Source organism: Spermophilus citellus (genome assembly GCF_964194105.1).
Source record: "Spermophilus citellus genome assembly, chromosome: 19".
NCBI lineage: Eukaryota > Metazoa > Chordata > Mammalia > Rodentia > Sciuridae > Spermophilus > Spermophilus citellus.
Genome location: NC_138201.1, coordinates 18,590,357 through 18,607,019, shown reverse-complemented (window position 1 = coordinate 18,607,019; position 16,663 = coordinate 18,590,357). Strand labels below are relative to the sequence as shown.

General features: G+C 55.9%; 1 long non-coding RNA gene across 1 annotated transcript; it reads right to left on the bottom strand.

Moving 5' to 3' along the window:
• Window positions 1-610: 610 nt before the first annotated feature.
• On the bottom strand, window positions 611-12,028 carry LOC308638671. Its single transcript, XR_014019899.1, has 3 exons — window positions 11,891-12,028; window positions 2,885-2,927; window positions 611-1,427 (listed from the first exon to the last, which is right to left on the bottom strand). It is a non-coding gene; the product is annotated as an uncharacterized lncRNA (long non-coding RNA).
• Between the last annotated feature and the right edge of the window lie 4,635 nt (window positions 12,029-16,663).

The following is a 16,663-nucleotide window of genomic DNA, read 5'->3' as shown; positions in this document are numbered from 1 at the left end:
ACACAGAAGAGCAAGTCCCTGCCCGCCCCGCGCCCGCCCTGCACCCGCCCTGCCCTCAACTGTTCATCCAGACGGCTGAGCCCCGGGCTCTGCGCCACTGTGGACTCTGAAAAGCAGAAAGTCTGGTTTGGGGCGACCCACCTGGAGACGGGGTGCTGTTGGCACATCCACCATCGGGCCCTGCCGTGTGGTCACGAGGGACGTGCACTGAGCCACAGGCAAGGGATGCTTTTAGTGGGTGTCCACAGGTTCCATTTTCATTATTTACTGCCCTGTCCCCGCAAGTTAACAGGGAAGGACGGAGTGCTGAGCCCAGGGCGCGAGGGACCCCAGCCTCCCTTCAGCCACCCCTGGGCTTGGTCCTCGGGGTCCGTGGTCCCTGGAGGCAAAGTCTGTTCGCTGTGGGAAACAAGGACCTGCAGCTCTGGTGGGTGGCAAGCCAGCCGCCATCCTGGGAGCCCTTCCTGAGCAGAACTCTGGCCTGAATGACGAGGACAGGGGGACAGGAGAGTCGCCACCCTTTATGGAACAACATGCACAGGCCAAAGGCACTTTGTGTTCTCAAAAACCCCTGCAGGGTGTCAAAGAGAGCTCAGGAGCAGCAGGACCCTGCGGAGCGAGGGGACAGGGCGCTGAGAGGCCCCTGCAGCCTGGGGGTCACCCTGCCGTCCCCCTGCGCTCCCCCCGTCTGCCTGCCCTCCCCAGCACCTCATGCCTCAGTCTCTGGACACCTCTGCTCCACCCTCGGTCCCCCTCCTCCTGGAACCGACAGCCCCGCGGGATTGTTCACCCCTGACTTCAAAACACAGGAACCTGCCACGTGACCTGGGGACATTCGCACAGGACAACCGCAGCCCACACACGCCCCCTCATCTAACAGCCGCACACAGGGACAGGGACCAGGACAGGTGAAGTGCAGAGTGAACGCAGCTGACGAGAAGACGGGAGGCACTGTGGGTTGGGGGGTCTTGGGGAGCTGGGGTTCAAGTCCCTATAGCTCAACCAGGGCCTTGCCATGGTCCCCAAGTCGAGGTCGCCTACCCAAGGCTGCAGGAGGGCTGTCCCCGGGGCCATGCTCTTCGGGGGTCCTGGGGGCTGTGTCTGGGGCCTCCGCAGTACACAGCACTCAGCCCCAGCCACCAGCTGGTGGCCACGTCGCGGGAGCTGGGGACTGGTGGTTCCTGCCACGTGCTGTCACATACCTGGAGGGGAGCCTTCTGGTGATGTCACCCTCCTCTGGAGTCCTTGTCAGCAGGTGCCACACCTAGATCCCTGTCTTGGAGGTTTCATGAGGACACTTACAGGAAGGTAGTGGGCACAGGGACCCCTGGAGGCCCTGTGGATGGCTCCCATGGTGCTGGGGAAGTTCAAAGTGAGTCCCAGGACTGTCCTCATGGAAGGACCAAGTTTCCAGAAAACATTGAAACCTGCAGAGAAGTCAGTCCACACAGAGTCACGTTAGAACAGCATGGCGCACCCCGGTCATCCCAGCGGCTCGGGAGGCTGAGGCAGGAGGATCTCCAGTTCAAAGCCAGCCTCAGCCAAACGGAGGCCCTAAGCAACTCAGTGAGCCCCTGTCTCTAAATAAAATACAAAATACGACTGGGGACGGGGCTCAGTGGTCGAGTGTCCCCAAGTTCAATCCGTGGCACAAAAAAAACCTGCCAAATACTGTGGATGACTCTATGAGGCCAGGCGAGCTGACACACGAGTCACCTCTGAACACACGGTCCACTTCCCAGTCCAGGTCGCACTGCAGACTCATGGTTTGGCAACGAAACTCCAAAGCTGTTGTCACACTCCACAGGTCTGTGGAGAGGGAGTGGGTCAGACGTGCCCAGCCCTGACCACTGACCACGAGAGCTGCTCTGTAGAGACAGGACCTCGTGGGCAGCCTGGCCAGGGTGAGAGCCTCAGTAGAGGACGTCCACCTCAACTGGACGGCGTCAGTGCTGGGGGGGCCAGAACCTTCTCTCACTCATGAGACGGCCGGGCCACATCTGGAGTCCCTTAGTCACCTGCTCAGTGACTGAGCCCACGGTGACCCTCCACTGCAGACCCCGGGCACCCTGGCTCCTCCCCCTAGTGGACACCCCTCTTGTTCTCAGGAGAAAAGGGGACGTCGTCACTAACCGGGTGTCACGGGATATGAGAAAATATGGGATGGGACTCGGTCAGACTCAGAGCAACTCAGATTCCCTGACACGGCCATAACGAAAGGAGGAAATCGTGGCATTATTTACATATTCAGAAATGGTCAGAGGAACTTCTTATTTATTTTTTATTGGTGCATCACGGCTGTACACAATGGTGGGGTGTGTGCTTGCACATTCTTACGCACACGCTATGACGACATCATTGGGCCAATGTCACTCCCTGGCACTTTGTCCCCACTTTCCCACACGCTGACTCCCTTTCCTTTAGGGTCCCCCTTTGATTTTCATGAGGGTCCCACCCGCCACACACACTTTTCTTTTCCTGTGAAAAGAACTTTCTAAGGAGTTAGGGACTCATCTCCTGCTTTTGATCATTCATCAGTTGAAATAATGACTGTACAGTAAATGGGAACAGAGCCAGTCCAGAAGCAGAGAAATCGATGTCACCTGTGTGTACAGGACTTTCATCTATTATGCAGAATACAGCCAGGTAGGGTGGCTCATGCCTGTCATACCTGCAGCTCAGGAGGCTGAGGCAGGAGGATCGCAAGTTGGAGGCCAGCCTCAGCAACTTAGCGAGGCCCTAAGCAACTTAGTGAGACTCTGTCTCTAAATAAAATATAAAAAGGGGCTGGGGACGGGGCTCAGTGGCTAAGTGCGTGCCCCTGGGTTCAATCCCCAGGACCAAGAACAACAAAAAAATGGTCAGCCAGATGAGTGATACTTACAGTCATTCAGGACTCTCTGCCGCAGGTTCTCCTGGGACCCAAACTGTAAATAGCAATAAAATAAAGACATCCGTGTGTTAAAATCAGGACATTGTGCACCTCTGTTCCCGTATCACATTACATTTCACCTGACCAACGCCGAGAAATCCTTTAGCACATGGATTTTGAAGGCCATCTGGATTTTAACCTGCACTTGGTGTGATAAACACCGTGATTTATCTGCCTTCAGGTAAAGAAAGACGGTTTTAAATAAAGTGGACATCAGCACTTTGTGTCCGTCACCGTGCCAGGGTCAAGGTTTTCCTAAGCACCTACTTAGTCTTACTGTCGTAGTTAACCATAGACTTTATAGAAGCTCAATTTGAAAATCTGTCACCATTTTAAAGATCCTGGGGCTGGGGTCTGGCTGGTGGTAGAGCACTTGCCTGGCCCAGGTGAGGCCCTGGGCTCCACATTAAAAATGGAAAAAATGAAGCTCACAAAAACTTGCCCGTTGACCCAGTTGTGGAGGGACACTCATGAATGACCACTGCCTGCCACATCTTTGAGATGAGGGGGCCCTGAAGTCCACCCCAGTAACTTCTGAGTGTCCCAAGTGGAGCTAAAGTCATGAGCCACAGAGGGACAAAGTCTCAGCACTGTCCACAGGGACCAGAGCTCTGATTTGGGCACATCTTCAAACGTCACCCGGAGGCGGGCCGTTCCCTTTGACTCACTCTTACAAATGACACCGAGGTGCTGCTTTAGCCACTGTCGGGAGGGGACTGTCCCCTGGGTGACGGCTGCCATCTGAGTGGCTCTCCGCGTGTTGATCACAGAAAACATCTGCAAGGCGAGGGGTCGGGCCAAGAAGCTCAGCGGCCACTTCTGGTCCCCTGCTTCCCCTCGGCCCGTCCTGCCTGCTGTCCTGGGCCAGATGCCCTGCGTCACCTGGGGCTCAGAGCAAGGGACCGGCCATCTGTGGACTGAGACCTGAAATCATGAGCCCCAATAACCCCTCCTCCTCTTAGGGAAGACAAAGGGCGTCCCTGTCCCTCACTCTGCGGCGCCTGGACCTCATTCTTGGACAAGATCTTCCTGCAGCAGATCCAGACCGGCCACCGGCCACCAGCCTGCCTGACCAGGGCAGGGGTCCCGTCTCCTTGGGCTCTTCCTGGGCCCGAGGGACCAGGGGAGGGCTCCCAGTGACCAGGCCTGGGTCGTCCCCAGTGGGGACAGGTGGTTCCCTCAAAGGAAACCCAACAGGAGGAGACAGGGAGGGCGACAGACACAGCCGATGCTGTGGGTGACCTGACTCGTGGTCACCACTTCCCAGAAGAGCCCTCAGTGGGACTTTCAGCCCCTGCTCGGGACCCAGTGGGAGGCCCTGGACTCGGGGGGTGGAACTCGGGCTTGGTCTAGGGCCGGGCCCAGGGGTGGTCTCGCTGGGGACCTGCCACCAGGAGGGGTGTTAGGCTGAGGGTAAGTGTCGGGTCCCCAGAGCTCCTGGGAAGGGAGCTACTTGGAGAGTCCACGGGACAGGCTGCTGCTCCCTGCAGAGACAGTGTCCCCAGCTGGGGCCTGGTCAGGCCTGGCCCTGTGGATACCCAGCGAGTCCACAGGCCGGTGACCAAACTGGGGACCTCGGGACTTTACAATCAGCGTTTGTGGGCTGTCCCCAGACACTGGTGTCCCCCCCACGGCTGGACGACACGTCCCACTCCCCCGCTGCGCCCTCTTCCCTGTGACCACCACCTGCCAGAGGTGACAGATGTGCCAGCTGCGAGGCCCAGCCCGGCGTCCCTGACCCCAGGAAGAAAAGGCCACGCGTGTTCTGAATTCCCTTCCGGCCCGTCGCTCCCTGCGAACACACCAGAGCTCGTAGATTCCTATTTTCTTGGCAACTTCTAGAAGTTTCCAGGGTGTGGAAGCCACCTGGCCCCTGGGGGTTTTCCAACGATGACTCTAGAGGAATTTCTTCCTGGGCTCCTCCCTGCCAGCCCCACCTGCCTGCCGTGGTGGCTTCAGACTCACCTGGCTCCCGACCCAGTGGGACCAGTGAGGTGCCCCAAGGCCACCTAAGGACGGCAAGGCCTCTCCAGGAGCAGTCTGGGATGGTGCTGGGACGTCCCTGCCCCGTCACCAGCAGCAGGTCAAAAGGCACAGAGGGAACAGGGCGTCGGGAGGCCCGTGCAGTCCGCCAAGCCCCCATCTGACTTATTCCAAATGCCCACTCGTTTCTCTCCCCTGATAGCTTTCAAGAGACTCGTGGCTTCGAAATAATTTGATTCATTCAACACATGCCACCACCAGGTGTCCAGTACGCGCCAGGTGTGGAGGGACACTCCGTGATCCCTGTGACTCGGGAGGCCGAGGCAGGAACACCTCAAGTTTGAGGCCAGCCTCCCCCACTCTGCAAGACTCCGTCTCAACATAAAGAGGCAGGTGGCGGGAGGCTAGGAGCGAGGCTCGGAGGCGGGGCCCTCGACTAGTGGGGACGGGGCCCTGGGTCCCAGAACTGAGAAAAAGAAAGAAAAAGGGGAAAAAGAGACTTTTTGGTGGATCACAGATAGGCAAGGGGACAACAGCTCCCAAAAGAGTAAGCCCAGGAGGCCGGGGGACGGTGAGGTGGGAGATGGACAGGGTCAAGGGGACCTCAGAGGTCCACGTGTCATTGCAGACAGGGGGACAGAGATCTGCCTGAGGCCACAGGAGAGGCCTCCCTCACATGGGAGACCCTGGGTTCCACCCTCGGCACCACGTAAAAATAAACAAATCAAACAAAGGTAGAATGTCCATTTATGACTAAAAGTATTTTTGAAATATAATAATAATCTATTCCAGCAGCTCGGGAGGCTGAGGCAGGAGGATGGCAAGTTGGAGGCCAGCCTCAGCAACTTAGCAAGGCCCTAATCAACTCAATGAGACCCTGTCTCTAAATAAAATGCAAAATAGGGCTGGGGACGGGGCTCAGTGGCTGAGTGCCCCCAAGTTCAATCCCCAGTATCCCCCCAATAAAGTAATGTATAGTAACAATAATCTAAGAAGCCCAGAGAATGCACCTAAAGTTCCCGTCTTATTTTTTTTCCAATTAAGTGTGGATTTTTGTTTTGTTTTATTTTTGTTTTGCTTGTTTTTTGGGTACAGAGGATTGAACCAGGGTCACTCAGCCACTAAACCCCATCTCCATTCTTTTATTTTATTTTGTATTTTGAGACAGGGTCTCACCAACTTGCTTAGGGCCTCACTAATTTGCTGAGGCTGGCCTCCAACTTGTGATCCTCCTGCCTCGGCCTCCCAAGTCCCTGGGCTAACAGGCGTGCACCACCAAGCCCCCCCATCAATCACACATTTTTTAAACTGGTGCATAAAAACATAAAAATGGTTTTTTTTATCCTCAAATACTTATCATGGGCAGAAGTTTTCTAGATCTTTTCTGGTAGACTTCTGAAGTGGACAGCCCATGACAGCACATGCCGTATTGTCCCTGGTGTCCTCGTGCAAGAGCGCACCAGCACTTCTTGCCCCTCTGAGATGGGTGAAGGGCCCCTTACTGCTCAGCCCCACTTCCTAATCTCAACTGTGACAGCAGGTGGCGCTCTTCTGCCTTCGCAGCGCCCTTGGTCTGTGTGCAACATGACCGACGTTGGCCTGCGAGCTCTGGCTCCTTACCCCCTTCAGTCTCGGTGGTTGGTGAGACTCCATTCTACGCTCTGCTGCTGCTGCCAAAAGCAAAGAACAGAAAACATTCTTTGTTCCACATGGAAGTTGTAAGGAAAGACAGGCTTCTAGTGCTGCCCACGTCCTGTGGGGCTGAGGATGAGACTCCCAGCCAGAGCCTTCTGTCAGCACGCAGGGGCCTGTCCCTGTCCCCAGCTGCCGGCTGGACAGAACGTCTGTCAGGGCTCAAGTTCAGGTCTGTCCCTCCTGTGAGCGGATCCCTGTTCCGTGTCACAGCCTCAGTGCCCTCCTGCGTCCAGTGTCCTCTCAGCTCAACCCAGGTATGTCCTGAGAAAGGCCTGGAATCACTGAACTGGACTCACAGAGGCGAAGTTTGGAGTTAAAATAAATAAAACACTTGGCCTTGCTTGGACGGCTCACATTTCTTTGTTAAGATGTGGATTTGAGCCCTGATCCGGAGCCCAGCACCGTGGCTCGAAAGATGCGAACCAGACTCAGCTTCCCCCACCCTCAGTTTCCTCCTCCAGGAAAGGGGGACAGTGAGCCTGGCCCACGTCTGTCCTCCCAGCAGCTGGGGAGGCTGAGGCAGGAGGATAGCAAGGTGGAGGCCAGCCTCAGCAAATTAGTGAGGCCCTGAGCAAGTCAGCGAGACCCTGTCTCTAAATAAAATTCAAAATAGGGCTGGGGACGGGGCTCAGGGGTTGAGAGCCCCTGAGTTCAACCCCCTGCACCCACAAAAAAAGAAAAAAGAGTAACAATAGCAGGGCCCAGATTTTCAGGCCAAAAGAATTGCCCAAATTAGGAGGACCAGGCTGCCTGGTGAGGACCCAGGACTCGTCGAGGGGCCAAGCGATGACCCCTTTGCAGCCTCCTGCCCCCCAACCTCGGTTCTCAGCCATGTTGTCCCCTGGGCAGCTTTAAGGGTGCAGGAGAAATAAGTGGGACCGGCTCAGTCAGCAAGGTCACCCAGCAGCATCATGAGACGGTGACATCACTGTCAGCTTCTGCCCAGGAAACCCCAGGGCCCGGATTGCCAAGGGAAAGGGCAGGTCACCATCAGGGCAGGTGGACAGGCACCAGGGCAGGTCTCTGTCCTGGGTGAGGGGCCGCCATTGCCCCCAAGGGACCCCGGGGCCACACCTCTCCTTGCTCAGTTTGCCCTGAACAGGGACACGCTGGGGACGGCGGAATCCTACCAACAGGTCCCCCTCCTTTCCTAGAAGAAATGTCAACAACTGCCAGAATCAAAATAGACGGTGACTCGCGTCCCAGGAATCCTGTCCGGGCCAAGCCCAGGCCTGCTGCGCTGTGCCCTTGGGGACAGATAAGCAGAATCTCCAAGTCACCAGCACTGGGGTGGAGGTGACGGCCCAGGAGGACAGCAGCCAGCCCCTGGCTCCCCGGGGGCTGTGTCCACTGAGCTGCGTCTTGGTGCCCTGGAGGGACCCTCTCCTGAAGGTGACTCGGATTCAGGCCCATCGGGGAGAGTCCCCTTGTCATCGCCACTCGGGGTCTTCAGCCTGACCCCACTGCAGCTCCGCAGCCTCAGGTGGTGCCATGGAACCCACCCCACACAGGCTCCAGGTCTCAATGGTGGGAGGCCGTCTTCCGTGGCGGAGAGGGAACCTGGGGTGCCTTTCCCACAGCACAAAGAAAAATGGAAAAAAAAATGGGGAGGCCAAAGCTTGGCTGCTGGTCTTCACCTGTGAATGACAATTATCTTCTTCTCTAAAGCTTTGATTCTACCTTGGTGAACTGGACTGTCTCTTGCTGCCCTTTGACATCTTGAGAACCGTCCAAAATGTGAGAAATGGGCACAATTTGGTCGACCTCCATCAAATTTCTTTATACTATCAGCTTTTCTTTATTTTTTAAATTTTTCTTTTATTTTTGGTACAAGGGGTTGAACTCAGGGGCCCTCAACCCCTGAGCCCCGTCCCCAGCCCTATTTTGAATTTTATTTAGAGGCAGGGTCTCCCTGAGTTGCTCAGGGCCTTGCTAAGTTTCTGAGGCTGGCCTCCAACTTGCGATCCTCCTGCCTCAGCCTCCCCAGCTGTGGGGATGACAGGCCTGCCCCTCTGCACCCAGCTTACTTTTTATTGTAGTCAAAGAATTGCAAGAATGTACCCTCTTCCCCATGTTTAAGGGTATAGTTCGCAAATGTGAAGGTGATCACACGGATGTGCAGTATGTGGGGACTTTTCTTAAAGCAGCGCCCTCCCTCCTGGGTGTCTCTGAAGTATTGAAGATGTCCCATGTCCACCAAGTCCTTGTCCTAGTCGCAGGGCTTGATTGCTCTGCCTAAACCTGATTCCAAAGGTCTCAAAGCCTTGAAAACTCTGCACAAACCCATGGGCAACATGAGGGTGGCTCTCGGCAGACTGTGAAGCCATCCTTTCCCAATCAGAAGCCAAAGTCCTTCGGGCAGACAGTGCCCGGCCTGGCAGAGGGTCAGCTGGCCTCGCGACGGTGGGTGGGGACCTGGTTAGGTGTTCAGATCACTCTGCTCCTGCCCAGAGCCTTCCATGGCCTCCATCTCGCAGAACAGCCCCGGCCACTGACCTCACCTCCTTCTGCCCAGACGCAGTGGCCTCCTTGTTGGTTTGTGTGGACTGGGACCTGGACAGGGGCCCTCTGCCCGCCGAGCTGCCTCCCCTCCGTGTTGTTTTGTATTTTGAGACAGGGTCTGCCAAGTGGTCCAGGCTGATCTGAGGACCAGTGTCCTTCCCTGGTGATTCTCCAGGTGTGGCCCCAGGTCAGCCACCACAGCATCACCAGGGGGCCGTGTGCCCACCTGTCATCCCCATGACTCTGGAGGCTGAGGCAGGAGGATCGCAAGTTGGAGGCCAGCCTCAGCCACTTAGCGAGACCTGTCTCAAAATCACAAAATAAAAAGGGGCTGGGGATATAGCTCAGTGGTGATGTCCCTTGGTTCAGTCCCCAGGACCAAAGAAAAACAGGAAGGCCGAGTTTCAGTCCCCCTCCCAAAGTTGCTGGAGATAGGAACTTCAGCGTAGGGCCCAGGACTCTGCGTGGCTGTCCCGTTGATTCCGATGCCCCCAGGTTTGGAGAACCGCTGTATTCCATGTGCCCTGGGGACTGACAGCCCCGGCACACCCAGGAAGTGGGTCAGATGTGCGGACCTCTGACGCAATCCCAGCTGGCACTGAGTCAGAACCTGCACTGGAGCAAGAGCCTCGGTGACTCACGCGCATTCTATATCCAGAGCTTCCTGGGGCCCGGGCCGGGGCTCGGTGACAGAGCGCTCGCCCAGCACGTGTGAGGCCCTGGGTCCGCCCTCGGCACCACATAGAAACAAATAAATGAAATATTGTGCCCGTCTACAACTGGGGAGGAATGCAGCAGCACTTCCTGACCCGTCCCCCGAGGGGCCTGGAAGCCATGACATATTGGGAGCAGGAGCCCCCCGCCACCAGATCATGGATCCTAAACATCTTTGAGCCCCAAAAGGATCCAGGCTCATCGGGGAGATGGCTGCTTCCAAGGCTGAGGCAGGGAATGTCCCCCAAGGCCCATGTGTTCAAAGCCTGGTCTCTGACCTGTGGCACGGCTGAGAGGGGGTGGGACCTTTAAGAGGAGGAGCCTAAAGGAAGCAAGTGAGGTCATTGGAGGCGGGCGCTTTCCCAAGAAAGGGCTATTAGAACCCTGGCCCCTTCCTCTCTACTCACTTCCCAGCTGCCACGAGGTGACAGGTTTCCTGAGCCACATGCTTCTGCCACGATGTTCTGCTCTCACCACGGACCCAGCCAGCGGCCATGGAGCCCAGCAAACATGGGTCGAAACCTTTCCTCTGTGTAAGCTTCTTACCTCGGGTGTTTTGTCACAGCAACGGAAACACCGACTACTAAGTAGGAGCAAAGACGGAGAAAGAAAGAAGATCGCCTGTGGATCCTCCAGGTATTGACACTGTGAAAGTCCCTCCCCGCAAACGAGTCAGGAATTAAAGGGAAAAGTAGCGACTTCAGAGTGGAGAGACCTCGGGCTGGGGAGACCCCCACAAGCACACAGCCCAGGCCACCATCCTCAACACTGGAGCTGACCAACCTGCATGCCCACTGATGACCTGCCCTTACCAACGGGGACACTGCAAGTTCCTGACAGAGAAAAGGGCATGTGCTGAGCCACTGAGCCCCGTCCCCAGCCCTTTTTGTATTTTATTTAGAGACAGGTCTCACTGAGTTGCTCAGGGCCTCACTAGGTGGCTGAGGCTGGCCTCCAACTTGCGATCCTCCTGCCTCAGCCTCCAGAGCTACTGAGATGACAGGAGTGGGCCACTGTGCCCACCTGGAGGAGACAGGAAATGAGACAAATGTATGAACAAGACTGGTTCAACCTACACAGCACAGTGACGATGGGAAAACAGAACAGATCCAATGCTCAGAGACGTCAGCCAAACCCGAATAGAGGAATGTTCCAGAGAATAATCAGAGTGCACTCTGCCGGGGTCAAGGAACACAACCTGACCAGGGAACGGCTCCAGGACAAAGCTGGCAAGAGAGACGGGACGGGAGTATAATAGGCGATGTTGGACCTGAGAGACCCGCGGGGTGCCAGAAGGTTATTCTTGGAGCCACTGACCAAATCTAAACCTGGGCCGATTAGCTGTGGACACGGTGATGTCAGGGAAGGGCCATCTCCTTAGGAGGACGTGGGGCCACCCTGGAAATAGGGGTGCCTTGTGCAGTCACAGGTGGCTCTGGGGACAATGCGTGTGTGGCTGTGTCTGTGACGGTGTGTGACCGCGTGTGGCTGTGGGGGGCACATGGTGTCTGTTCACAGAGAGGGACCATGACACACTGTGGGTGGATCTGCACAGTGAGACCTGGTTGGACTTTTCTTGCAGATTTTCTGCAGGTTTAAGATCCCAGCAGAGCCCTTCCCTCCGCTCGCCAAAAAGCACCATGAGAATCCACACCCAAGGGAGCCAGGTGACACGGGGCCTCTGGGGGCTCAGGGGCGGGAGGCCCTGGCTTCCCTCCCAGCACCCCAAAAAGTCAAGAAGGAAAGGTGGGGGCTGCTTTGGTTCCCAAGTTCAGCTGCTCCTTGATCCTCACCAGGACCCTTCAGTTCCACCCACAGTGTCCCTACTGAGTCCATTCACAGGTCCCCAGGGCCTGCTCTCTGCCCTACCCACAAGGAGTCCGCCAGCCACGTTAGCAAGAGCTGCCCGAGAAACCAAGGCTCAGAGAGGTTGCCCAGCTAGCTGAAGTCACACAGCAAGTGCCCAGCTGAGCTGGGAAGCTCCCCTGCTCCCTCCACCCCAGTGACAAGGTTACACAGACCAGTGACACTGGGGGGTGGCTCCCTCAGAACCATCACACCTACCTGAGTCTCGTGACCCCAGCACTAACCCTTGCTGTTCCCTTTTCTTGGCAGAAGAAACCCAGAACGTGCTGTATCTCGGCCATTTCTGCTGGTGGTTTTGATTATCCACGTTCCTTCTCGGTCCAAGTTCAAGATAAGCGGGAGCCGTTCTGCTTTCCTGGGCAGCAGGATCTGAGCCGGAGATGGGATCGGATAACCTTGGCAGCAGTGAGATCTGGGGGGAGGAAGGAACAGAATAAAAACCCACATCAAAAATGTCTCCTGAAGACACGGAGCATGAACAGTCCAAGCCCCGTCAGGGAGCAGGGCAGCTCTCAATCACGGGTCTCAATTCTCGTCCCCTCATGGATCCTGTCCCTGCTGGTCAGTCCCTCAGCTCATGAGCAGGCCCCGTTTCCTGGTCTCTGGTCTGGTGTGTCCAGAGGTCCCCTCCCAGGGCCACCGCGAACCTCCCTGGAGACCGGGACAAGTGCAGGTCTAAGGAGGTCAGTTCCCGGGACTAGTGCGGGGCCACCTTCTCTGCCTGGACGTCTGAAATGTCCCAACCAAAACCCTGTGACCCACACGTCCCGTCCTGAGGTGGTTCGCCCTCGTCTTGGGCCCAGGAGAGGACAGATCTGTGCCCGTCGATGCTCCTCCTCCTCCCCCTCCTGGAAGCAGCTGACTATGTCGAGAATTGCAAAGGCACTATCTGTGGGCATCTGAGGTAGAGCCCTGGCAGGAACGCATAGTGGGTGGGTGGACAAAGGGGGACACGTGAACAGAGCTTCGTCATTCTAGAGGGAGAGATGCACCGTCTCCGTTCACTAAGGCCACAGGGTTCAGAGGTGGCGAGGCGGTGGGCCAGCAAACAGCTTTGTTCTTTGGAACTATTATTCACAGACAGCTCCCTCAGAGGAGAGGCCTTTCTTGTTGCTGATGAATGTCACACAGCTAAACTGGCAAGCGAATGATGAGGAGATTCCAATCACCCCAAGAAGGGACAGCTTTGGTTGACACCCAACATGAGCTACGACACATGATCCAGAAGGAGCATCGCAGGAGAATTCAGTCAGTAGGTGTTTCAGTCTGTTTTCTGTTGCTATTACACAATACCAGAGGCTGGGGGATTTATGAAGTAAAAAGGTTATCTAACTTGTGGTTCTGGAGGGTGAGAAGCCCAACAGCACGGCAGAGGCTTCTGGGAAAGGCCTTCCTGTCTCATCATAACAGGGCGGAAGGGCAAGTGAGCGTGTGTGAGACAGAGTGTGCAAGACGGCCAGATTTATAACAAACCCACTCTTGTGATCATTAACCCACACTCGCACACTACGGCTTTTCTTCAGCTCGTACAAATCTTTTGCTTTTTACCAGTCCCTGTCCCCAGTGATAGTAGCAGCTTGGGGGCATCACCTGACCTCCTGACACTGTCATAATGGCAACTAAGTTTTGACACGGGCTTTGGAGGGGATACTCAGACCACAGCGGTAAGGGCGTTGTGCGTATTTGAGAAACGTCCTTAAGGAGGACGGGCGACATGGGCCGTGCACTGTGCAGCTTGACAGGAACTGGGGCAGTGCCTGGGATTGCCCTGGGTACAGCTTTGAGCCACAGGAAGCTCCATTACTGCTGAGAGGCAAGAGGAACCCCCATGCCCAGAGAAGGTGAGCGTCGTGGTGGAAGTTGGGGTGCTGTCGGCTCACCAGGCCCTCATTTTAAATCCTGGCCCCAATCACAGCAGCTCCTCATCATCGACGTCCTCCTCTGTGCAGGTGTGGCCCGTGGCCTGACCCAGTAGCAGCAACAGTCCTTCGAGGTGGGTGCTAGAGACTCGTTTGCAGATGAAGAGACTGAGGGTCCCAGAGACAGGATGTGACTAGCCAAATGGCAGAGCCAGAATTTGAAGCCAAGTCCACCCAACTCAAGATCCATGTTCTGTATTTATTTATCATTAGTATTATTTGGTACCAGGGGTTGAACCCAGGGGTGCTTCACCCCTGAGCCCCGTCCCCAGCCCTTTTTCTATCTTATTTAGAGACAGGGTCTCGCTGAGTTGCTCAGGGCCTCACTGAATTGCTGAGGCTGGTCTCCAACTTGCGATCCTCCTGCCTCAGCCTCCTAAGCCGCTGGGATTCCAGGCATGCGCCATCACGCCCAGCTAAAATCCTTGTTCCTTCCGGGTGTCCACCGTCCCCACTCAAAAGTAGGGGTCATTAACCCCATTTTTCATAGAGAGCCAAACTGAGCCAACTGTGTGCTCACTGACCCCAAATCTCTGCCAATGGTTCCTCTGTAAGAATCACTGGACTTTGTACAATGCCAGAGCTGGGGGCCGACCCGAGGACACCCCAATCCATAGCTGCAAATCCATGTCTGACTCCAGAGTCATGCCCTGTGCCCCCCACCATCTCGCGGCTTCCTGAGAACTCCCAGGATGGGAAAAATTCAATTTTTAAAGTGCAAATCCACTTAGGGGCCCCCCATCCAGGCTGGATTGATGAATTCCTTTCCTGTGGGTACTTTCATGGTCACCAGAACACGACAATAAGGGGAGCTTTCTGGACGGGGTGTCAGTCCGACTGTGCACATTTTTCTGATTAGCAATTAAGCCTGTGGTGGGATTCATGTCTTCCCGGGGCCAGTTCCTCCGAGGGCTGCCTGTGGGCTGGGCTGGCTCTCTGCCTCTCCTGCGGGGACCAAGCGCACCAGGGGACATTTCTTTTCCTGAGCCTGATTCTTTCTCCAAACGTTCAAAGCCTTTTTGATTTTGCAACTGAGAGTCTCTGAGACGCTCGCCTCGGGCTGGGAGTTTCTGAGACTTTAGACCTTCCCCAGACTTTGGTGGGACAGGGGGACAATGGAGGTGGCTCCCAATTTCTAAGAGTGGAGAGTCACGCCAAGGTCAGCTGACAGGGGAGCGCCCTGTGTTACGAATCACAGTCAAGTTCACGGGAGGTTCTGGGGGATCATTACCCTCCAATCCATCTGCATCCATTTTTCTCTTTTTTTTTGGTACCAGGGATTGAACTCAGGGTCACTCGACCCCTGAGCCCCCTCCCCAGCCCTTTTTTATATTTTATTTAGAGACAGGGTCTCGCTGAGCTGCTGAGGGCCTTGCTTTGGCTGAGGCTGGCTTTGATCCTCCTGCCTCAGCCTCCCAAGCAGCTGGGATGACAGGCGTGCACCACTGCACCCGCCTTGCACTCATTTTTAGCAACTGGAATTCTAAAAATTCCCCCTGAAACCCCATCTAAACATCACTGCTGCCTGTGATTGTGGTGGTATTTATGAATCAGGATGTGGGTTAGCATCTCCGCAGACCCAAGTCAAAACGCTGCATTTTGAATTCCAGTCTCTCCGGATTGAAAGGGATCCTACAGACCCCCCCCCCCAAATCCAACTTTCCCTCAAGTTTGTTTCACAAAACGCCTCCCCAAGATACTGTGCCCAGGAAAAGGTCCTCCGTCGGGTGAGTCTGGGAGTTCTGGTAATCTCTGCCTCCCTATTCCAGAATCATGGTGCCCAGGAGCAGGCTCAAGTTTCCCGGTCTGGGCTGGGGAGGCCGCTCAGTGGGAGAGCCGGTGTCCAGCATGTGTGAGGCCCTGGGCTCCATCCCCAGAACCGTGCAAAATGTTTCCAGGTCCTGTAGTTCATATGTTTTGTTCAACTCTGTCCTAACAAGGATTGCCAAAATTTCTGAACCCGGGAATTCGTAGGTGGTGGCAGACGTGGGAGCCTGTCCCCAGCCCCTCCCTCCCCCTGTCTTTCTATCTCCTAAAAAGGCCTACTGGAAATACTTTGGGAAATATCATGCTGATCACACCAGCCCTTTCTTGTATTTTATTTAGAGACAGGGTCTCACTGAGTTGCCTACAGCCTCACTAAGTGGCTGAGGCTGGCCTCCAACTTGCGATCCTCCTGCCTCAGCCTCCCAAGCCACTGGGATGACAGGTGTGCGCCACGGCACCCAACCTGGTGACTTTTTGTTCCCTGTTTTCCCTGGATGTAAGCGTTGTTGGCTACGAGGAAGTCTGACTTTTCCAACTCGCAGTAAAGTCGGTCTGATCGGTGCTGCCAGTTTATTCACTTTTTTGGCAGGGGGTGGGCAGGACAAGCTTCTACAGTTCCCCACTCTGACATTTTTACTCTGAGATGCTATAAGATGCGACACAGTCCCACAGTGCTGGGGCCCAGCCGATGACCTCATGGGGCACAAGGATGGAAGCTGGGGTGGCCTGTCACCACCACCCACTCAGGAGGCCCTTCTGCCTGGGCTCTGCTGGACTGGCACTCTGGGCCTCCTGACATGGTCAGGGCTAAGCGAAGGGACCTATTCCTCCCAAGGACACCTGAAGTGACCACTCGCCCGACCCTGTAGGCTCCCGGTGCCCAGGGAGCAGTAGGCAAAACTCAAACATGAGCTCCTGAGCTTGTAGGGACGTTAAATCCCCATCAGCAGAGGAAACTGGGACGCAGCTAGATGACGGAGTCAGGAAAGAACACGCAGGTCTCAGGGGTCTGCTCCTCCTCTTGGTGTTCCTCTGTCCAGGGACAATAATTATGGGCAACTACAGTCTGCCCCCAGCATAGTGACTGGGGAGTCAACCCCCAAGACAGAGATCCCCTGAGTCACAAGACCCACAACCCCATTAGCAGGAGTGCTGGTCACAGTGAGGGCTTTGGGCCAGGTGTGGTGGCCCAGGCCTGTCATCCCAGCGGCTCTGGAGGCTGAGGCAGGAGGATCCCAAGTTGGAGGCCAGCCTCAGCAAAAGTGAGGCCCTGAGCACCTCAGCG